The sequence below is a fragment of the Choloepus didactylus genome, chromosome 3, assembly GCF_015220235.1.
Source record: "Choloepus didactylus isolate mChoDid1 chromosome 3, mChoDid1.pri, whole genome shotgun sequence".
NCBI classification, from domain to species: Eukaryota; Metazoa; Chordata; class Mammalia; order Pilosa; family Megalonychidae; genus Choloepus; species Choloepus didactylus.
In genome coordinates this window covers 95,113,246-95,136,152 of record NC_051309.1, presented here as the reverse complement: position 1 = coordinate 95,136,152, position 22,907 = coordinate 95,113,246, and the positions used below count along the sequence as shown (strand labels likewise).

The following is a 22,907-nucleotide window of genomic DNA, read 5'->3' as shown; positions in this document are numbered from 1 at the left end:
GCTTTTCTCTTGCTGCTTCCAGGATTCTCTTTGTCTTTGACATTTGATAATCTGATTATTAAGTGTCTTGGCGTAGGCCTATTCAGATCCATTCTGTTTGGGGTATGCTGCACTTCTTGGATCTATAATTTTATGTCTTTCATCAGAGATGGGAAATTTTCATTGATTCTTTCCTCTATTATTGCTTCCTCCCCTTTTCCCTTCTCTTCTCCTTCTGGAACACCAATGACATGTACATTCCCACATTTTGTTTTGTCCTTAAGTTCCTGGAGATGTTGCTCATATTTTTCCATTCTTTTCCCTATCTGTTCTTTTGTGTGTAGGTTTTCAGGTGTGTTGTTCTCCAGTTCCTGAGTGTTTCCCTCTGCCTCTTGAGATCTGCTGTTGTATGTCTCCATTGCGTCTTTCATCTCTTGTGTTATGCCTTTCATTTCCATAGATTCTGCCAGTTGCTTTTTTGAACTTTCGATTTCTACCTTATATTCGCCCAGTGTTTTCATTATACACTTCATCTCTTTTGCCATCTCTTTCCTAAACTTTTTGAATTGATTTAGCATTAGTTGTTTCAATTCCTGTATCTCAGTTGAAGTGCAAGTTTGTTCCTTTCAATGGGCCATAACTTCATTTTTTTCAGTGTAGGTTGTAGTTTTCTGTTGTTGAGGCATGGTTTCCTTGGTTACCCCAATCAGGTATTCCCAGACCAGAATGGGGTCAGATCTCAGAAGGGGGCAATATTCAGTATCAGGTCTCCCTCAGGGTGTGTCTTTGAAGATTGATACACCCTTTGAGGCCTCAAGCCATTGTGCTTTTCCTAACCTGCCCGGCAGGTGGTGCCTGTCAGCCTGTACCTCCTGACTGGTGTAAGGAGGTGTGGGCTCCTTAGTCCTTAATTTCTTCTTTGGATGTTTTCCCCCAGGCTCTGGGGTCTGGTTCTGAATGGGAGTCTAGTAGTAGAGCTGGGCACCACCTCCTTCCTCTTAGGGAAGATACACCCCCTAGGGAGTTTCCATTTGCATTTAAATAGGCTCTTTGTCTCTTTGTCTCTGCTATCTCCACTCTTGTCTGGGTCAGAGAGCTGTGAACTGAAAATGGCTGTGGCTTTCTCCACTGAGCTGCCCAGGTTGAGAGTGAGAAAAAGGGACAGAAAGCCCCCTTCAGGGCCAGTCCATGGTCCCCCCAGCTTCACCCATTCACCAGAGATAACACCCAGTTCTCTGGGCTCCCCCTCCCAACACAGAAAAGTCTGCTAGCTCTTTAAGGTCAGTTGTCACTAAAAGCCTCTGTCTGCTTGTTGGGGATTCACAGTCTTTATTGGGCGGTTAACATTAAAACCCCAGTTGGATCTGGACTGAGGTATATTCACTTGTTCAGAGAGTGCTGCTCTCTATCACAGCGAGGCTTTGCAGTTTGGGCTGCCGTCGGGGAGGGGCTCTTGGTGCGGGTCCACAGTCTTTGCTTTCAGATTTTATGCTGCTGTCTCGGGTATTCCTTCCTATCCAGGTTGGTGTATGAAGTGTGGGCAGTCAGGTTTGTCCCCCAGCAGCTATTTCAGATTATTTACTAGTTGTTCCTGGTGGTTTATTAGTTGATCCAGGGCAACTAACTTCCTTCCACTCCTCTCTCTGCCGCCATCTTCTTTCTCCTCTCATTTTACTTTTAACAACTTTTTAATAAGTATTCATATGGAAGGTAATTGTTCATTTAAATGTCACTATAAATGTCAATTCTTTAAAGACCGACTAACTAATCAGAATAATTTTGTATCTCCCGAGGAAATCCTGTTTTTTTCCCCACTCTCATGGTCATTGTGAATTATGTCACCAATCAGGTTTCTCTTTTCAAGTTGAGCACTGGAAAGCTTAGGGTCAAATTTGTAGCCCAATATTAGTAAGCATATGTGTTTTTATGGAGTGCACTTCTTAGCTTCATTTACAATCCAGTTTTATATTTTCCTTTTGTTTTGTTTTGATTCAGTTATGCTAACTTATTGCATTTTCATATGTTGTATTATATATCTTTTTGGAATGAGCCAGGATACTAATTCATAAACTCATTAGAAGGAATTACTAAACTAGTTAGATAATTTTACTGTAAAACTGCATCTCTACTATGCTTTCATAACACTTTGTACATGATATTAAAATTACCTATATGTTTGTCTTCTCCATTAAATTATCAGGGGCTCTGACATAAGGGTAGGGACTGTGTGTTTTTGTGTGTGTGTGTGTTAGAGGGACAGAAAGAGAGAAAGAGAGAGAGACTCTCAACAGTGCACCACTTAGGATGGTGTTTGATACATTATGGGTGCTGAATTGAATCATGTTGTCTTAACTGGACCCACCCTCTCTTTTGCCAAGTTGCCTCTCATCTGCTGGTGCTCATGTTCAGTCAATTCTTGGTCTCCATCTTGGTCATACTTTGTGAATATTGCCTCAATCTCTGCATCAGTATGGCCCTTCCTGAAATCATTGAGAGGATACCAATGAATTTATTCATATACATGGTCCAACCCAAATGCAGAGACATCAAAATGCAGGAGAAAAGGAGGAAGAGCTGAATGGAGGCCAGCACTTCCCTTACAACATGAGCCAAGAAGACACCCACTCTGAAAAAAAAGTGTCTCTCTATGAACAGGTGGGACAGAAATACCCTTATCACCAAGAACTTATTTTTTGAAGCAGGGATTTCTCAGGGCCACAGGAAGTATGATTCTCACCCTTTGAGATCTTGTCGAAGTTCATCAAAGTTTAACTTCCCTCCCCCTTGCCGCAGACTCTCTGAAATATCATCCACAGTATTTTTAATTTTTTTTCAGTTTTAATTTGACCAAGGCTTTATGGTATCCCTCTTGAAAAGAAAGAACTTGATTTTGGTTTATTCTCATTTTGCATTTGCTTTATAATTAATTTACAGTAGTTACTAGAAGTAGAACAGTGCCTGACATAAATTGGCCACTCAACATGTATGTGTTGAATGAATGAATGAGTAAACACACCCTGAGATTTCCATAAAACTCTTGCAGATAGGTTGGAGGAGGGGCTAAGACGGCAGCATAGAGAGGAGTGGAAGACTATTAGTCCCCCTGGAACAATTCATAAATGACCAAAAAACTAGTAAATAACCTGGAATAACTGTGGGGAGACAAACGTGACTGCCCACTCATCATCCACCAACCTGAATAGGGAGGAATGCCTGAGATCACAACATAAAATCTGTAAGTAAAACTGCAGACCTGCGCTGAGAGCCAAGAGCCCTTCCCTCACGGAAGCCTTGCGGTGCTAGAGAGCAGCACTCTCTCAGCCCAGCTCCAACTGGGGTTTTAATGTTAACTGCTCAATACAGACAGCAAATCCCCAACAAGCAGACAGAGGCTTTTGGTGACAACTGACCTTGGGAGAGTTGGGGACATATCTGTCTTAGGACAGGGAGCCCAGAGGATCAGGTGCTATCTCTGGCTGACGGGTGAACCCGGGAGCTTTTCTGTCCCTTTCTCTCTCTGTGGAGAAAACCTCAGCCATTTTCAGCCCACAGCACTTTGCAGTAAAGACAGCCTCAGCCATTTTAAAATCAAAACACTTTGATCAGCAGAGTCAGAGAAGCAAAGAACTTATTGACATGCAGTGACCTCTCTGGAGGGGGCATAGCTTCCCAAGAGCAAAGAGAGAGGCCCAGCTCTACTGCCTGCCTTTCCGGAACCAGACCCCAAAGCCTGGGGGAGGAGAACCACAGGCCACACCATCTTACACCAGTCGGTGACAGGCTGACAGTTGCACCTCCCAGGCAGAAAAGCACAGGTGTATCAATCCTCTAAGAAAAACCATCAGGGAAAACAGACACTGAATATTTCCTCCTTCTGTGACCTGAGCCTGTTCTTGTCTGGGAAAACCTGATTGGAGTGGCCTAGGAGGTCAGATGCCTAGACAAGAGAAAACTACAACCCACACTAAGAAAAACGAAGCTATGGCCCAGTCAAAGGAACAAACGTACACTTCAACTGAGACACAGGAATTTAAACAACTAATGCTAAATCAATTCAAAAAGTTTAGAGAAGATTTCACAAAAGAGATAGAGGCTGTAAAGAAAACACTCGGTACACATAAGGCAGAAATCGAAAGTTCAAAGAAACAACTAGTAGAATCTACGGAAATGAAAGGCACAAAATGAGATGAAAGACACAATGGAAACATACAGCAGCAGATCTCAAGAAGCAGAAGAAAACACTCAGGAACTGGAGAACAAAACACCTGAAAGCCTACACACAAAGGAGCAGATGGAGAAAAGAATGAAAAAATATGGGCAACGTCTCTGGGAACTTAAAGATGAAACAAAGTACAAGAATGTAAATATCACTGGTGTCTCAGAAGGAGAAGAAAAGGAACAAGGGGCAGAGGCAATAACAGAGGAAAGAATCAATGAAAACTTCCCATCTCTTATGAAAGACATAAAATTACCGATCCAAGAAGCGCAGCATACTCCAAATAGAATAGATCTGAATAGGCCTACGCCAAGACACTTAATAATCAGATTATCAAATGTCAAACACAAAGAGAGAATCCTGAAAGCAGCAAGAGAAAAGCAATCCATCACTTACAAAGGAAGCTTAATAAGACTCTGTGTGGATCTCTCAGCAGAAACCACGTAGGAAAGAAGGAAGTGGTGTGATATATTTAAGATACTGAAAGAGAAAAACCTCCAACCAAGAATCCTATATCCAGCAAAGCTGTCCTTCAAATATGAGGGAGAGCTCAAAATACTTTCTGGCAAACAGACAATGAAAGACTTTGTGAACAAGACACCCACCCTATAGGAAATACTAAAGGGAGCACTAGAGAGTGATAGAAGACAGGAGTGCTTGTTTTGGAACACAATTTTGGGAGATGGTAGCACAGCAATGTAAGTACACTGAACAAAGATAACTATGAATACAGTTGAGAGAGAAAGGTTGGAGCATGTGAGACACCAGAAGAAAGGAAGAAAGATAAAGACTGGGACTGCATAACAGTGAAATCTAGAGTGTTCAACAATTGCGATAAAATGTACAAATATGTTCTTTTACGGGGCAGAACAAGCAAATGTCAACCTTGCAAGATGTTAAAAGTGGGGAGGCATTGGAGGAGGGATGCAATCAATGTAAACTGGAGACTGTAACTAATAGAATCATTGTATTATGTTCCCTTTAATGTAACAAAGATGATATACCAAGGTAAATGCAGATAAGAGGGGGGAATAGGGGAGGCATGTTAGACACTTGACATTGGTGGTGTTGTCTGACTCTTTACTCTACTTTGATTTAAGGTTACTTTTCCTTTTGTTACTTCCTAGCTATCATTTTTTTCCTCTTTCTTTTGCCTCTCTACCTTCTTTGCCTCTCCCTCCTGCCTTGTGGAAGAAATGTAGATGTCCTTATATAGATAATGGTGAAGGTGGTGAACACATAAATATGTGACCATACAGAGAACCATCGATTGTTTACTTAGGATGGAATGTATGGTGTGTGAACAAAACCATCTTAAAAAAAAAAAAAAATGGGTTGATGACAAAACCTCGAGGGCAACATACTGAGTGAAATAAGCCAGACATATAAAGACAAATATTGCATGGTCTCACTGATAAGAACTAATTATAATATGTAAACTTATAGCATGAAATATAAGTCACCAAAATATAGGACAAGGCTTAAGAATAGGGAGCAGTTGCTTAGTATGAGCAGAATGTTCAACTAGGATGAACTTAAATGTTTGGAAATGAACAGAGGTGTTCTAGTTTGCTAATGCTGCAGGAATGCAAAACATCAGGAATGCATTGGCTTTTATAAAAGGGGGGTTTATTTGGTTACACAGTTACAGTCTTAAGGCCATAAAGTGTCCAAGGTAACACATCAGCAATCGGGTACCTTCACTGGAGGATGGCCAATGGCATCCAGAAAACCTCTGTTAGCTGGGAAGGCATGTGGCTGGTGTCTGCTCCAAAGTTCTGGGTTCAAAATGGCTTTCACCCAGGATGTTTCTCTCTAGGCTGCAATTCCTCAAAAATGTCACTCTCAGTTGCTCTTGGGGTGTTTGTCCTCTGTTAGCTTCTCCAGAGCAAAAGTCTGCTTTCAACGGCCATCTTCAAACTCTCTCTCATCCGCAGCTCCTCTCTCAGCTCTTGGGCTTTCTTCAGAGTGTCCATCTTGGCTGTTGCTCCTCTTCAAAATGTCACTCTCAGCTGCACTGTGTTCCTTCTGTTTGTCAGCCCATTTATATGGCTCCACTGATCAAGGCCCACTCTGAATGGGTGGGGCTATGCCTCCATGGAAATATCCAATCAGAGTCATCACCCACAGCTGGGTGGGGCGCAGTTCCAAAGAAACACTCAAAGAAATCTAATCAAAACTGATAACGTCTGCCCACACAAGATTACATCAAAGATAATGGCGTTTGGGGGACCCAATACATTCAAACTGGCACAAGAGGTGTCAGTAGCAAGATGTGAGAATAACTAACAGTGCCGAATGGTGAGTGAATGTGGTGGAAAGGGGAAGCTCAGAGTCATATATGTCACCAGAAGGAAAGCTGGAGGTCAAAAGATGGGAATGTATAAAACTGAATCCTATGGTGGGCAATGTCCATGATTAACTGTACAAATATTAGAAAACTCTTCCATGAACCAGAACAAATGTATGACAACACAACTAGAAGTTAATAATAGAGAGGCATATAGGGAAGAAATATATACCTATTGCAAACTATATACTACAGTTAGTAGTATTTTAACATTCTTTCATAAACAGTAACAAATGGACTATACCAACAGTACGAGTCAACAATTGAGGGGGGTTGGTTAGGGATAGGGGAGGATTTGAGTTTCTTTTTCTTTTTTTTTTCTTTCTTTTTTCTTTTTTCATCTTTCACTTTATTTCTTGTCTGGAGCAATGAAAAGTTTCTAAAAATTGAACAAAAATTAAGTGTGGTGATGGATGCACAGCTGTATGAGGGTACCAGGGGCAACTGATTGTACACTTTGGATCTTTGGATAATTGTATGGTATCTGAACCATCCCAATAAAAATTTAAAAAAAAGACTCTTGCAGAGAAGTTAGATGGAAACAGTCAGGGCCTTTCAAGAAATCAAGAAGAACTAAAAGTATTTTGCTTATATGTGCATTTGAGCTCCGATAACAGAAATGAAAATCATGATATGTTCTACAGCTGTCAGCCTCAGAATATGCAGGAATGTGAAAGAGTTTTTAAGAAAACATAGTTATCGATTAAATATTTACTCACTATATTATCTCATAGTTCCCAGTTTCCTTACATGGGTTTAAAATATGTTAATCCCAGCAAAACATAGATGAGGATTTTTCACTACAAACTACAAACAGGCCCCACTTTGAATGGTAGTGTGGGGCTGTAAAAATGACTGTGCAACCTGAGATAGTCCAAAGTATTCTTAATAGTCAATGGAAAAAAATATGATTGTTTCATGTTCTTTGAAAATCTTTGCCAAAAAATTAAAAAGTTTCTTATAGTCAGTTAAAATTTACAGGGAAATGGAAAAATGGTAAAACTAATATATTTATTTAGTACACTGAAATATAAACATTAGAAACACTGAGAATTAAAGTGTTTTATTTCTTTGTAAAAAGCTTATCAAAAGTGGTTTAAACAATGCTTGCCTTTTAATTGTGTAACTGATGGTATGTAGTGAGCATCTTTTCTATGCCTTGGCAAACTGTCATACTCTTTTCTAAGGCTGGATTAGTTCACAGCAGTTAATCCCTTGTGTTTTCAATGTTGAGACATATCTCTAAAATTTCCTCTAATGGGAGGTTTTTTTTTTTTTTTTGCCAGCATCTCTTCCTCTGAGACATCTTCATCCTTTTGTTGCAATCACTTTTCTCATAAAAGTTTGCCTTTACTAAGTTCCTCTGGCTGCAGATGTAGTCTCTCAAATGGCAGCTCCATCAACATTCCCATGGTCAGCTATTTCCTTTACAAATCTGTTTATATTCACATGGAATTTTATTTCCTTATCATTTTTTTTTTTTTTTTTTTGTTCCTTTGCTGTACTTTCATCTTTGCTGGCTAATTCTCTCTCTCCATGATTGTTTTTTGTAAGATGTCATGTGGGTTTATCACTGGGAGCAAGGAGGTCACCCAACTTCACACTTTGTTGTTGTGGATGGACTGACCTAGAGATGCTCTGTGACCAAAAACCAACAGGCATAAGAAGTGCCATTGTTGGTCACCAGTCAGGATGTGCATCTGTTATTTACATAGTGATTTGTGGACTGAAGAGTTAGCGGTGAAGTTTGTATTTTCTGCTAGTGTTCACAGTTAACATACAGTGATAACTGAAATTTGAACCATGTTGATGAGGGACTGGTGTTATTTAACTAAATCCCTGTAACTGAAATCCCTACATATCAGAACCATGCAAAGTGAGGAATGCCTGAATATACACTGCAGATTTGCTTAAATGTTATCAAATGTTAGGCAGAATTCAGGATAACATGAGCCTTAGATTCTGCCCAAAGTAATTTGTTTTAAGAAGCTGAAGTTCTCTGGTATAACGTGATTCACAGACACCATATTCCCATGACTTGAACCAACAGAAAAACATTATCTTTAAGGAGCCACCGTATACTAGCAAAATGATGGTTGGGAACAAGCTGTGTACTTTAAATATGGTGATGTGTTTTGTATAGTTTTATACTTCAAACCAAATAAAAAAGTTACATTGAGAAGAAGACCAAAGCTGGCCAACTTTTCTGTCCTACCTTTCTATTTATCAACTACTTCTTGAGAGAGTACATTAGTAAACAGTCTCAGGCCCATATGCTACCTCTGAATTCATGGACCTTTTCCCTGGATTATTTAAAAACCTTCCCTGAAAGGGCAAGCATAAAGCATGATGACTAAGTATGCTCCTCTTAAAACTTTTTAGTTTTTTTTTAAATGGTAATTGAGATAGAGGGAGTGAGAGGATCTTTATATAATTTACCCTTTCAGTTTATTTTGATCTTTGGGTTTCCAAGGGAGCGTCAACTAAAGGAGGTGTCAAAACAAATAAGGGTGATGAAAACAGCAACTTTGAACCTAAAAGTCAAGACATTGCTGAGAATTTAATTCCAGGGCTGGGAAGGATTCCCAGGATTTATGTCCAATGTGTCCATCATGCCTTCAAGAGAGAGTATACTTAAATTATTCCAAAAATACAGTAATCTAATCTTTATTTTAAACAATTCCAGTGGCTCAATATTGATTTGGAAATCTGTCCAAAACAAGGGCCATATTATTTGGGAAATAAAATAATTCTGAGAATTAGGGCTTCTTATACCTTTTTGATAAGATCTGAGACTTCCATTTCAGCTTTCTGTTGTGCCAAATCAGATTTAACTTTTGAGTAAGTATCAGTGATGATGGCCAAAACATATTCTGTTTGTAAAAAATCAAAAGGAAGTAGAGATTAAAGAAAGAAATTATAGTTTGTAAACCTCAATCCATATATCTGTCATATGCCTTTTTTGTACACCTTTTCTATGTTCTGAGTGTTTTAAGACGTCATGAAGTAATAGTTTTGTTACCATACACTTTGGGAAAATTATTTTCTCCATTAAGTCATGGCAAAGGAAAATATAATATATATTATAACTTACTGCCACAAAGCCATATAATGTGATATTTTGCAGAGATAAAAATGAAATATAAAAAATATTAATGTAATCATCTATGAGTGGGCACATGATTGTATTCCTTTGTTTATCTATATCTTCTACATTTTTTTACAACTCTCATGAACTACTATAGTTGCAGAACTCTAAAAAGCTCCTTAAATTTCAATAGGAAAAACTAACAAGTAGAATTCTATACAAATTCCAGTATTATTGTTTTAGAGCACTATAAGATTTGCAAAGAATATTCCAAAGAGTTGAAAAGAGCTATTTAAAATTCTTAATTGTGCTTAAAAGATCCTCAAAAATAATAGGAATACTAAGGCCTAGGAAGAAGACTGTCAAGAAATGCCTAGCGGATAAAACATAGACGTTGGAGTCAGGCAAACTTGAGTTTCACTCTCGGCAATGCCAAGACTATGTTAGTTAGCCTTTCTAAACCTCAATTTAATTTCCTTTTATTAGGTAGTTTTGCATCCATAATATAAGAAAAATAATGGTGAGGATTTTTATAAATTATTATTGTAAATAATTGTGACGATTAATAAGATAATCTATGCAAAGTGCCTAGGACTGGGCCTGATACATAGTAAATGCTATATAATATATAATTATTACAGTCAATGAAGATTAGGGTTTTTCCCTGACTTTTCCCATCCTCAGTACTAATGTTTTGTGTTTCTAACATGGTTTGTATTTCCAAGAGACTTTCTTGAAGCACAGCACCTAACAGACCAGACCAGATCCCTCTTCTACATACTCACCCTTTGTTTTTCCTTTCAGTACCCGACTATGGTCTATAACCAAACAGTTGTGTATTTGATTGTGCCTGTTTTCTTCATAAGTCTGTGGAATCTTCATGAGTGCAGGTTTAGTCTCTATTTTTCTTACCTTTGTATCTCCAGTATCCAGCACACTGCCTGGAACACAGTGGCTCAGTAAATACTCACTGAATGATTGAATAGATGAACAAATGAGGGTTCTATTATTTTACTGGGCTATACACTACACATCTCTACAAATGAAGGAGGAATATTGTTTAAGAACCTGTAGCGAAATGAACACAGAATATAGAGTACGTGTAAGTTCCTGGCCTGACAATTCCAGGGGCAGATAATTGCCTTTGGAGTAGCCTCTCCCACCTCGCTCCTCCCAGCCCAATGTCTAAGGTTCTATTCTTGCTTCCAAATGGCTGTTGACTACGGCCTGCAAGTGTCTTAGCTGAAGTAGGCTAACATATTTAATTCTGAAAAACAGAAAGTGGCTGAGTAAGGCACTTGAAGGTGTGGGGAAAGTAAGTTCACTTCACCCTCTCCTCTCCACCCTGTCTCACAAGGTTCACTCAATTGCCAGATGATGTCTGCACTAGGAGCTCTTTCCCTGTTGATGCTTCCTTGGACCTTTGCTTCCTGGCTCAGCTGGGCCACCTCAGGCCACAGTGGCTTCTTATTAAGCAGAGGCAATAAATTAACACCCTGCAGTCTTCCTGGAATGCACTCAGCTTGTCATTTCCTAATAAGAAAGGTCTGTACTGACAGAGCCTTCTCTCTCTCTCTCTCTCTCTCTCTCTCTCTCTCTCTCTCTCTCTCTGTCCCTCTCTGTCTCTCTGTAATTGGGAGGTTGGGGGGAGGGAGGGTAATTTCTGTCTGTGCAGTAGCATAAAAAGTTATTTTAATATAAAAACAAAAACTAAGCTTCTTTTCATGTTCTCATTATTGATTTGATGAAATGATTACTCTAGAAGGGGCTGCCTACTAAATGAAAACACTTAAATGAGTCCACATTTGAGCATTTCAAGTTGCCACAATTATGTTCCTCATTTGCTGGACTGACACACTAAGAAAGTGGCCTGAGGTTAACTAGAGAGTGACGCTGCAGAAATCTCAATTCTTGGTTTTTGCTTTCTTGGTAGAGATTTAGGCACTCCAGAATTGAAAGTACTGCCAATGAAAAAGGGTAACAAAGGCCCCCTTCTATTTTTTTCTTTAACGTATTATTGGACGTAGAAATATAACAGGCTGAGCTGTAATACACACATAAAGCAAGATACAAAATGGATTTTCATAGTATTCCTGACCCTTTCAGTCCTATTAAAGTACATGTAATACTCGACCAATAATTACCATACATTTATCTAGTAATATCTGGACCAACTTTGGAGATATTTCATTGACTTACTGAAAACGTGCTCATTCAAACTTAGCACAAAGAACTTTAAAAACTCTATTTAAAATGGAAACAATTCTGTTATTTTCTTAAGATGATTTATGCAGGAAATCTTAAATGTTAGTGTTTAGATGAAAAATATGCATTGCCTAAGTTAAGTTAATTTAATTTAGTATTTTCCCAGTGGACAAATGTATGTATAAATGTTAAGACAAAGAATAAAATACCTTTAAAAAAAAAAAAAAAGATGTAGGGCAAAATCAACAGAAACAACAGAATAAAAAATATTTTTGAAAATAAATTTTAAAGCAATTTCCATTTATTGTTAGATTTAGGTTTCCATTTAATATTTAATATCCTTTGTAGGCAACCTCTAAATGTGTTAAATATGAATAAATAAAACCAGATATTTTAATCTCAATTTTTTAAAAAGGAAGGAAGAGAGAAATGCAAAGTCATGTTAGCAAGTGACTATGAAAGCACTGACAGTTGTGTTAAAAAAGCTTGTAAGCGTATTCTACATTTTAGAAAAAAAACTATTTTATGAACTACATATGCACTTGATTGATTTTTGTTTGTTTGCATTGAATACACATATACACAGAGAAATCAAAGGATATGGAAAAGATATTTGGTTAAAACTTAAAACTGTAATGCAATGGAAAGTAAAATAAAATGTTTTCTAATATCTACGTTTTTTCTACTTCCTGGGTCTTTATGTAAAATGATAGGATAGACAGTGTGAGGAAAAAAAAGAGAAGATGGTGATTTATGAACATAAAGTTCAAATCACTTCACTATAAACAAAAATGTACATACCAAAAGAAAGAAGAAATAAAGAACACAAATGTCATGAAATAAATTGGTCCCAAAATTCTATTAGCTTCCTCAATCTCTGCAAAGTTGACATCACCCAAAATGATATGGAATTGAGTGAAACTATAAAAACAAAATACCAAAACACAAATCAAAGAATGTCCAGCAGTTGCTTTAACATTTCTTAAAGTTGACCTCAAACTTTTGGACCATTTTAGCAGCATAGATAACGGACAAATAATAGAAAATTCTCGGTCCTTTTGGACAACTCTTGTTATTTTTATCAGCAACTGAAACCTTCTGGACTAAAAATATGTTCTTTCATACCAAATATGTTATTTTCTTTCATTAAAAAGAAAACACAGTTAAGTTTTACAGAGCTGTTATTAGAAGACATAAAGAAATCAGCTATAAGATTTCAATACTTAATCTGAGTAAAACATGGTTAATTTAAACCTTCACAATTGTCACCCTGGCTCTGAATTTGAAATCTCTCTCTCTCTCACTCTTTTTTGTTTTTTAATGATCTTTTAGGAGGGTAGCCAAAATTGTATGTGTTCAAAGATCCAATATTCTCAGATGTACTTGAAGTGGGATTCAAAGTGGCCAGGTGTTGCCAAAGCTGGGTCTTAGTAAAAATATTTTCACCCCTGACTTTTATTGAACCTCAACATTAATTAGGAATCCTCCATGCACAAAGCCCTGTTAACTTCCATGATCATGACCTTCTCCTTTCCTGACTCCTTTCTAAATGGTGTGGAAATCTGATACTGGCTACATTTTTGTTTTTAATATCACATTTAGAAACTTTGGAAAAAAGAAGGCTGAAAATTCCTGTACTGGTCTGAGTTTCTCCCTAGAGTGTTAGAAAGACCAGACTTTTTTTTCTTAGAAAATAACTTGAAATTCAAAACACATGGCAATAATATTCAATAGGAATATAAGTATAGGTAAACGGCCTTTTAAAAGCTACCATCCACATTTGGTGCTAAGACAACCTCAGTCTTTGGAATAGTGGTGGTTCATTAGGGCTATTCTACTGTATCTTACAAGTTTACAGCTGCTAACTTAAGCAATGGAGTTTCAGAAGGTCATCTTGCCTTTGCACTGGTGGGTCAATGTTTCTGGGAAAGGTAATTAATTCTTATTTTAAATAAAAAATTTTAAAACAAATGGTGGTCAAATAGCTGCCATGAAGTTGTCATTCTTGATGGGGCATTGACATGCCTGATTTAATATTCCTCCTTATTTTCATATATACTTACATGCATTCTTGGAAAGTACTGAAGTCATCAACCTGAGTGCCAAAGACAAGGTATGCCAACTGAGCATATGCTAGACAAATAATGAAGAACATAATAGCAAAGCCAAAGAGGTCTTTGGCACATCGAGACATGGTAGTGGAGAGCTGGCTGATGGTCCTGTTAAAGTTGATGAATTTGAAGAGCTGTAAAAAAGAGGGGAGAAATGACTTGATTTTTCCCCTCAAACCCAGCAACTTCCAATCTTTTGCTCAACAAGTATTTATTGAGCGCCTACCACGTGCCAGGCACTATCTTCAGAGCTGGGAATACAACAGTGAATGGAACAAAGCTCCTGCCCTCATGCTGCTTACATTTTACATGATTATCAAAATGTAAAGAAAACAGATTTAATGATAATTAAAATGACTAGTGATATCTTCCCCCCTAAAGATTAAGGTAAAAGAGAGAAAAAGAACCTCACAAACAAAAACTAATCAAAACACCAGGAAATACTTACTGCATATTATTGTCATTTATTATGTACCAGCTATGTTACAGGCACTTTGACACATACACTGCCTGGAATCTTTGCAATTATTCTGAAATATCAGTATTCGATCCCCAGAAGTCAACTGAGGCTCAGAGACAGGATTTCAACCCAGCTCTATCTGGTACCAAAGCCACGTTGAATATTTTTGTAAACAAGGCACTGAGGATGCTGCCCAGGTTTTAGAATTCACAGGCCAGAAGGCATCACAACCTGTGATGGCTCTAGGTGGAAACCAGCAGCTAGAACTAGAGGCACAGTCCCTACCTTAGAGAACTTAATGGTAATTAAGTTTTGGGGAAGGATATCTACCAACAAAGCACTAAATGCAACACACAGCCTGAGGTACACATTGGGAAGAAATCTCTATTTTTATTCAATTTCTTATAAACTAATATTTGGGACCACATGGGTTTCTTTTCGAGGTTTGTTGTAATCACATCACTTTACACAATTCCAATTAGTTCGAGATCTTGATTATTTTTACTATTTTATGACAAAGGTTTGTTGTTGTAGCGATCGTTTCTCCTGAGAAGTCAGCAAGAGAGATCCAGGCTGAGGTCTATGTCCTTAGATAAATCTCATGCGTTTTGGGTGTGAACATCAATTCAGGAGAAGAAATAATCAAATAATCATTGGTGAGTACCCACTAGAACAGAACTGTTCAACAGAACCTTCTGTTATGATGAAAATGTTCTGTATTTGCCCTAATACAATAGACATTGGTCATGTGTGGATACTGAGCATCCGAGATGTGGTTAGAGTGAGTGAGGAACTAAATTTTTATTTATATTCAGTTTTAATTAATTTGCATTTATACTGAAATAGCCACATGTGGCAGGTGGCTACTATTTGAGTAGTGGAATCAACACTTGAGCTGGTGACAGGTTGGCAGCTGCCTCAGAATTACTGGAATTTCCTGCACCTCCAGAATTGAGACTCACTGTATATGAAATGGCCTAATCTTCACACATAGAAATGTACATTATGCTTGGGTGAAGAAGGAAACGAGTGATTAAGGAATTGCTCAAAAGAGTTGTCTACTGCAATTTCAGTTCTAGGGAAAGACTGCCTATCGCCTCCTTCAGGAAAACAGGCAGTCCTTCCAGTGAGCACTTCCAAGGACAGCATCTCTCTCTCCCCCTCATCTGACCCTTCCTCCTCTTTCTCTTTGTTCCTCTTCCTTCACCTGGTCACCCCGTGTAAGGGGGAGCTAGGACCTGACCCAGCTCAGGGCAGCCTGGAGACCCAGGCCCGGCAGACACAAGAAAAGGGCCTCTTATTGCATTGGCAAGAATGCAGGGAGCAGGAGAAGCAGTGTCACTCACCCCAAGGTGAGTGATCACAGGTGTCCCATGATTTTATTTTACATGTAAACTATGGAGCAGCCTTGGCTGGCCACTTGAATTTGGCCACAAAGGCAAATTTAAGTCCTGCAACATTTTGTGTGACTCACATTAATAAAAAGAAGAAGAAATATTGTTAAAAATCTGATACATTATCCCAATGATATGAAATAAGTAGAATAAGCAAACTCAGAGATTCAGAATCTAGAATATAGGTTATTGGGGAACAGGGTACAGGTAGGGAATAGAAATTCGAAGATTAAAAAAAAAAAAAAAATCCAAAACATGAAATTGATAAATTACCTTAATCCAGACAAAAAATACTGTGACAGCAGCTACATTATTAAACTGTATTTGCCAGTATGACAGATGCTCAAAGTTGGGGAAAGTATTTTGATCTTCCAGAAACTGTAGCAGCACCTCCACATTTGATGCTCTGTATATATTAATTCCTATAGCTACCACTGATAGCTGGAAAACAAAAGAGTTATATTTTATTACAGTGCATTAGAAGTATAACTCACCTTAAAATAGCTAGTTTATTTTTCTTCACCAATGTGTAAATTCAATGCTCATCATTATCCCTACCCATCAGCTTTCATAGCAAGTTATTCACACAAATAGCAAGTGTTCAGCATGCCATAAAACTTCTGAGTTGGGAAGAGAAATCCAATGAGTATACATGTATGCTCATGTGTGCCTATGGAAGAGATGGCCCTATAACAAAATGAAACTCTTAAAAGAAATGCCTCCTGTTTTTTCTGCCATTCTCACTTAAGTCACTTTCCACACTTCTGCTTTCTCAGCCTCATCTCATTTTCTGTTTTTTTTTTTGTTTTAATTTTTTTTTTTTATTTTCTAGTTTCTCTCCATTCTCCAATTTCTTGCCATCCTCTCTCTTTTATTCAACAAGTACATGTCGGATTTCTTTATTTATTTAGCAGTGTGCTAGGGGCTAAAAGGAATACATAGAAGTAAAATGCACAAACCTTGTTCTCAAGAAACTTACACTTGCTTCCAGACCAGATAAATACACCAAGTTAAATAATACAAAAAAAAAGTTTTCCATACATAGAAATGTACATTAGGCCTTGGGAAAAGGAAGGGTGTAATTAATGAACTACTCAGAAGAGGTGTGCATTTAAAACTCAATTCTAGGTCAAGATTCTGTGAGGCCTTCCTGATTATATGATTCCTTGTGCCATTGGATGCCATAACGTGAAAGGTGATACAAGATGCACCAAAAAGGAGGGTGCGTTAAGAGGAAACAATGAGCTTGGTCTCAAAAGATGGTGGGAGTGATTGAGAGAGAGGGCTTGAGAAGTCTTGTTAGGGGAATATGTGAGCCAAGTACTTTCCCCTTTTCCTCACCTCATGACCGTACAACTTTCATGTCTGTTTTGGTTTTGGGCTACAAAACCAGATTCGAGGGGAACATTGGCCCCTTCTGGGCATCTACCATCACGTGGCATCAACCACTGTATGTGTGGAAGGTGCTGGGAGGTAACCCTTATGTGGGGCCTGAATCTGTAGAGGGTGGGCTGTGCCTAGCGCTGTCTATCGTCTCTTGTCATGGATGTTGGCTGAAGACCACTTCATCAGCACTCTGAGATGGCTGTCCAGGTCCAGTGAGGCTATTATCAAAGCAAATCCTTCTTGGCTGCCAACATAACTCCGGAAAAAAAGCAAAACTTGCCACCTTCCCTTCATTCTCTATGAAGGATTTCCAGAACCAAACTTATACTTCTTGTGCTGGTGCTAGGAATGTCTTCTTTGAGCTCTCTAGAATACTCTGAAAATCTTTTTTCCATATGATCTTAGCTAAGGGAGAAGAAACTGGGTTGTTTGACTAAAATGATTCCAGCAAAACCCTTTAATAACTCTCTCTACATACAATTTATCATCCAGTCCAGTTGTGTTTACTCTGCACAGGCAAAATGCTTATAAAAATATAGAGTAGGTGGTCATTTATACAACATCAACTCATATTCATGCCCTGAATTTTCTTGAGACTTCTACTTCAAAATTGCAAATGAGGGAAGAGGTGAGGAAAGAGATTTCATGTGCTTTTTGGGTTCTGTTGTGCCAACATTCTCTCCTATCAGAATATAAGCTTCATGAGGGGAGGAAAATTGGTTGTTTTGCTCAATTCTGTATCTCCAATGCCTAGAACTGTGTCAGGTACATACTAAGTGCTCAGAAAATACTTATTGAATAAGTGAACTAATCTTCTGTTTTCATCATTCTGCTAGTTTTGAAAGACTACTACTTAGACAAATGACAGAATGAAACAAGCCTGTAGTCTTCAGAGGGTTTGGTTAGAGAAAGAAAGACAGAAAAATAGAGGAAAAAATTTCAAAGTGATTCCAAGATGTTATATTTATATTTAGGACATCGTTTCTTTTCAAGTTTCAGGTGGACTTGAGCAAATTTGGGTCAAATAAGACCAAAAGTCTTGACTCTTTTCATAGATTTTAAGGTCTAATGAAACAAAGGGTATGTTTTAGGGATGAACAGAAAGCATGAACTTTCTTCTACTTGGTCAAGGAAAGTTTCAAAAGAGAAGTGGGATTCCAGTAGCCCTTCCTTCTTTTTTATAAATTCACACTGTCTGAATTGTTGTTTTGGCAGTATTAAGAATTTTTTAAAATAAGGACAATAGCATAATGAAGCAAGTTTTCAAAGAAATACTTGCAAAATACCATGGCTGCAAAGCCAAGGAAACTAGCTTCAAGTTCAATGATATCATCAGCTATTTTTTCCAGTGTCTCCAAAGTGGATATCAGAACTTCTCTGTGGGTAGTAAGAAAGTCTTAGAATTCTATTGAATTTATTTTTACCACAATCTTTTAAAAGTCTATGTATGTATATGTTTTTACAGAGGTAGTTGTTTTACCAGCACACACACACAAATATACACATAGATTTATAATTTTGTAAATATGTATATAATTGATAAATGCAATATATTGGTGTGTGTTGTCAGAATTTTCACTGATAGGAGTGTATGAGCAGAAAAGCTGGATGCCACTGATTAGTCTTTTGCTGACTAGCAAATACATTTAATCAAATATTAAAGTTATTTGATTAAAAAAAAGATTCCTGTTATAAATTGGCATATTATCACATTCAGCTTTTTACAATTATTCTCAATGACTATTTAAATAGAAACAAAAAAATGCAGTAAGTGCATCCTCAAAGTTCCAAGCAATAATTGTGCTCTAGACTAATTTTCAGTATTATATGGATTGCACTCCGCTCTCATCCAATATAGAAATATGCTGAAAAACTATTTCCAGGATCATGGCCTCTCCTGCTTCCTTAAATACTGAAATTCTATTGTAACTTTTTTCATTGTGAAGTTGAGAATTAGGGGGTCAAGGGTTTTTATCCACAGTGATTAACGTGATGTTACACAGCCATCCTGAAAAAATGGATGTACTCCTAACAGCGTCAAGTTTCCTTCCACACCATATCTGTTCTACAGGAAATTTTATTTTACGTAAAAGTTACCTCTTTATGAAGTTGTATTAGGTATGCATTTAAGGGGCTTCAGAGGCAGTGACTGACTGGTTAAGAGGGTTCTTATGAGGACCAAATGAGCCACTGTGTATAGAACGTACTTGAAACTGTGTCTAGCAGAGCAGCTTCTAAAGTGTTGGCAATTCTTGTTATTATTGTTGCTGCTGTTGATAATATTGTTATTTCCAAGCAAAACCTGTATAATTCTTTTTTATGCCTTAGGTGTTCTTTTACTCATACCTGAATAACAATTTTCTTGTTTTTTCAGTTAACTCTGGTAAGAAATGACTTGATAGTGACTCAGCATAAATGCTTTATAAAGTCAAAACGACTTTTTAGGGATGGGGTGTGGGAAAGAATAATGATCATGAAGTAGGACGATGGAGAGCACGCTAATCAGGTAAGGCATCTCTGTCTTGGGAAAGTGGGAAGGGTGATTATAGAGTCATTTATGTTACTGCTCTGCCAATCAAAACTTTTAAGCACGTAACAATTAAGCATGTCACTATATGCATACACGTGTTAGCAAAAGGTTATCTGCTATTGCCAAAGAAGGAAAAGCTTGTAAAAATACATTTCTACACTGAGGCCTCAGGAAGGAAATGATTAAGAGGGCAGTGATGGAAAAGCATTTTGAACAAGGGTTAGACTTTTAATTGTGTCAAGGACAGGCGTAGGTTCTACAAGATGCCATCATCTTGACCACATCAGAACTCTGCCTTCTTATGATTTCTTATACCATATACTGAAAACCTTGATGACCAATACTTAAATTTTGTCCTTTACAGATTATTTATAGGGAATTCTAAACTGCCGGCAGGTTTTCTCTGCCACTCAAAATCTTTTCAGGATGTTTCTTCATGCCATAAGTTTACACATGTGTGGAAAAATAGGAACTAATTTTACTAGCAGTTGAAGAAAAATATCATTAGCAACAAAGCGAAACATCGTGCTCCCCTCCCCCCATATGACATGGCAAATTCACACAATAAACTGCTGAGTTATTCTTGTCAGTGTGTCTGGCTGACAGCTTACTGTAAATGCCTCTCCACTTCCCAATTCAGAAGGGTTACTCATGCAAAATAAGAAACTGATGAGTAACACTGAAGTTGCTGTAACAGATGAGAACTTTTAGATTCTCCTTCAGAAATATCAAGATCCACAATGCTGAGGAGACCAAAGACTCTAATTAACCTGCTTTAAAAACTAAGTAGGGAATTTGGTATTGTTCTCAAACCTACCACAATGATCACAACATCCAGACAATTCCAGAAACTCCTGAAATAGTGTAGCTTGTGAATGAGAATTTCCAATATCTCTTCCATTACATGGTAAAGGATAAAAAAAAAAAAGACAATCTCACAGGCTGCCAGGAAGAAATCATAAGTTGTAACATATTCGATCAGCTTTCCAGGCTGGAATTGCCAAGATCACACCGCCTGTTGCTGGGAATTCAGCCAATAACCTGTGTTGCAATAAAAGAGCAATTAAAACAATAACAACAATAACAACACGTGGGTAAAGCCAGGAAAGGATGTCCATCTGTTCTGTTCCCGTACTATAAGGTAATAAAATTGCTACCTCAAGTCACCCCAAACTAGTTGTATGATGTTTTATCATAGTCTGTAACTCCATACTTGTAGAATTTTTGCCATAAAAGGAGTAAGACTTCCTAAGGCCTCCCAGCCCAAAGGGATTATGTCCTACTCACTACTTCCCTGGTAATAACACTGCCTCAAAATGCTATCTCGTTTTTTCTTTTTTAATGTAAAAGTTAATGAACAAACAAGCTTTACCAGGATGTCTATTAAATGCAAGTCATTGTACTGGACAACACACAAAAAAACATAAAAAAAAATGTCATGCACTGAAAACATGTATGATCTGGTTGGAAAGTCAGAAATATATTTTGAACCTATATGAGGGACTGAGTCTCTCATTCATTTATTAGGTAGCACATAATTAGTATCCAATAGTTTCTTTGCTAGGGTTTACATTTTCTATCACTACCAGAGCCTGGTAGTTAATAGGTACTCAACAATTGTCTGCTTGTCTGCAATAGTGATATAATTTTTTACATTCCTCTCGATAGCATTGTCTATGGTGGTTTACCATAATTGAAATGGGCATTACTGTCGTCAATTTCTCTTCTGTAGGTGTCACACTGAGTAAGTTAGGTGAGTCACTTAATGGTAGAGTCTCCCTACATAACCAGGGCTAAAATTTCTAGCTCCTTAATTAAAAAATAGCTAATTAAGCTATGAAGCATAACTATCTATCCCGTTACAGTATGGATAACCCTAGCTAGAATCTGAGTATACAGGACTCACGTATGAGCAATAATCAAAGAAAGGCAAGAACAATAGTGGATTAGAATTGATCAAAGAAGCATGAAAAGCGTTCCTTTCTTTTCTTTGTCCATTCTCCCTTCTTTCTTTCTTTCCTATCTAATTTGTTGGAGGGTAGGGTGAGAATCAGAAACTCAGCAGAGCCATTTTGAAATGAAGAGCCACGTGACAGTCCAGCCGCAGTGTAAACTCAAAAAAGTTGCCTCTCTGTGTCAAATTTTCCCTCTCTGGCCCTGCATCTGCTAACACTTCCAGAAGCTTAAAAAACAGCGTAGAGAAAGAAGTAATTGCTTTGACAGTATTCATCCTTAATGTATGGGGAGAAAGTGAAAGAAACAGTTAAGACCTTCTATAAATAGGTTATTTACTTAAATGTCAAACAGAGTTGTCTGCCTGTTTTTATTCTCTTCTTATCTTTACTGGAATCATGAGGAAAAATTCAATAATAATTGCAATAGATTTTTATTCATTTCTAGTAATAAGTATTACTTGATCCATGTACAAGGACTGGGAAAATCCAACCAACTGGCCATGTAAAACAAACTTGAATTTAGCCTCAAAAAATGATGCCAAACCCACACTGGCTATGCAAAAAAAAAAAAAAAAAAAAAAAAAAAAAAAAAAAAAAAAAATTATCATCCTTATTTTGGTGTAAATATACGAGCAGTAATCCACGTTGGCAATGTCTGGGTGTTGCAGACTGTTCACCACGAGGAGTAAAGTGGGTAAACTCCAGATCCCTCTTGATCTTGCTCTACTTTTCCCTTTTTTAAAATAGCATTTATTACCTTTTAACATACTATACACTTTACTTATATTTTGTTTATTATTTATTGTCTGTCTCCTCCCAGTAGAATGCAAGCTCTGCAAGAGTAGAGATCTTTGTTCTGTTCACTGGTGTATATGCCAAGTGCCTAAAACAGTGTCTGGCATGTATTAGATGCTCAATAAATGTTTGCTGAATGAATGAATGAACAAGAAGAGGCCTCAGAGCAAGCCAGTAGTGTCTTCTTCAGTCTCCTCACTATCTCCTACTGAGTTGCTAGGACGGCAGCATCACAGGATCTGTACAAGGAACTTTATGTGCCTTTGGTGAGTTTGGAGCCTAAGCTGGTACCTGGGTGTCCTCTTGAACATCAACCACGGTCTGTGACTACTGAGCCTGTGTTCTAATAGCAAGCATATCATCTGAGGGTCAAGAATTGATGGCTGGGATACTTGCTGGAGAAGCATGTAGCACTGATCATCGTAACGCGTAAGGATA

The 22,907-nt window shown here is 37.7% G+C and overlaps 1 pseudogene; it reads right to left on the bottom strand.

Moving 5' to 3' along the window:
* The window catches only part of LOC119530357, a 40,401-nt pseudogene that overhangs the window by 5,376 nt on the left and 12,118 nt on the right, over positions 1–22,907 (bottom strand).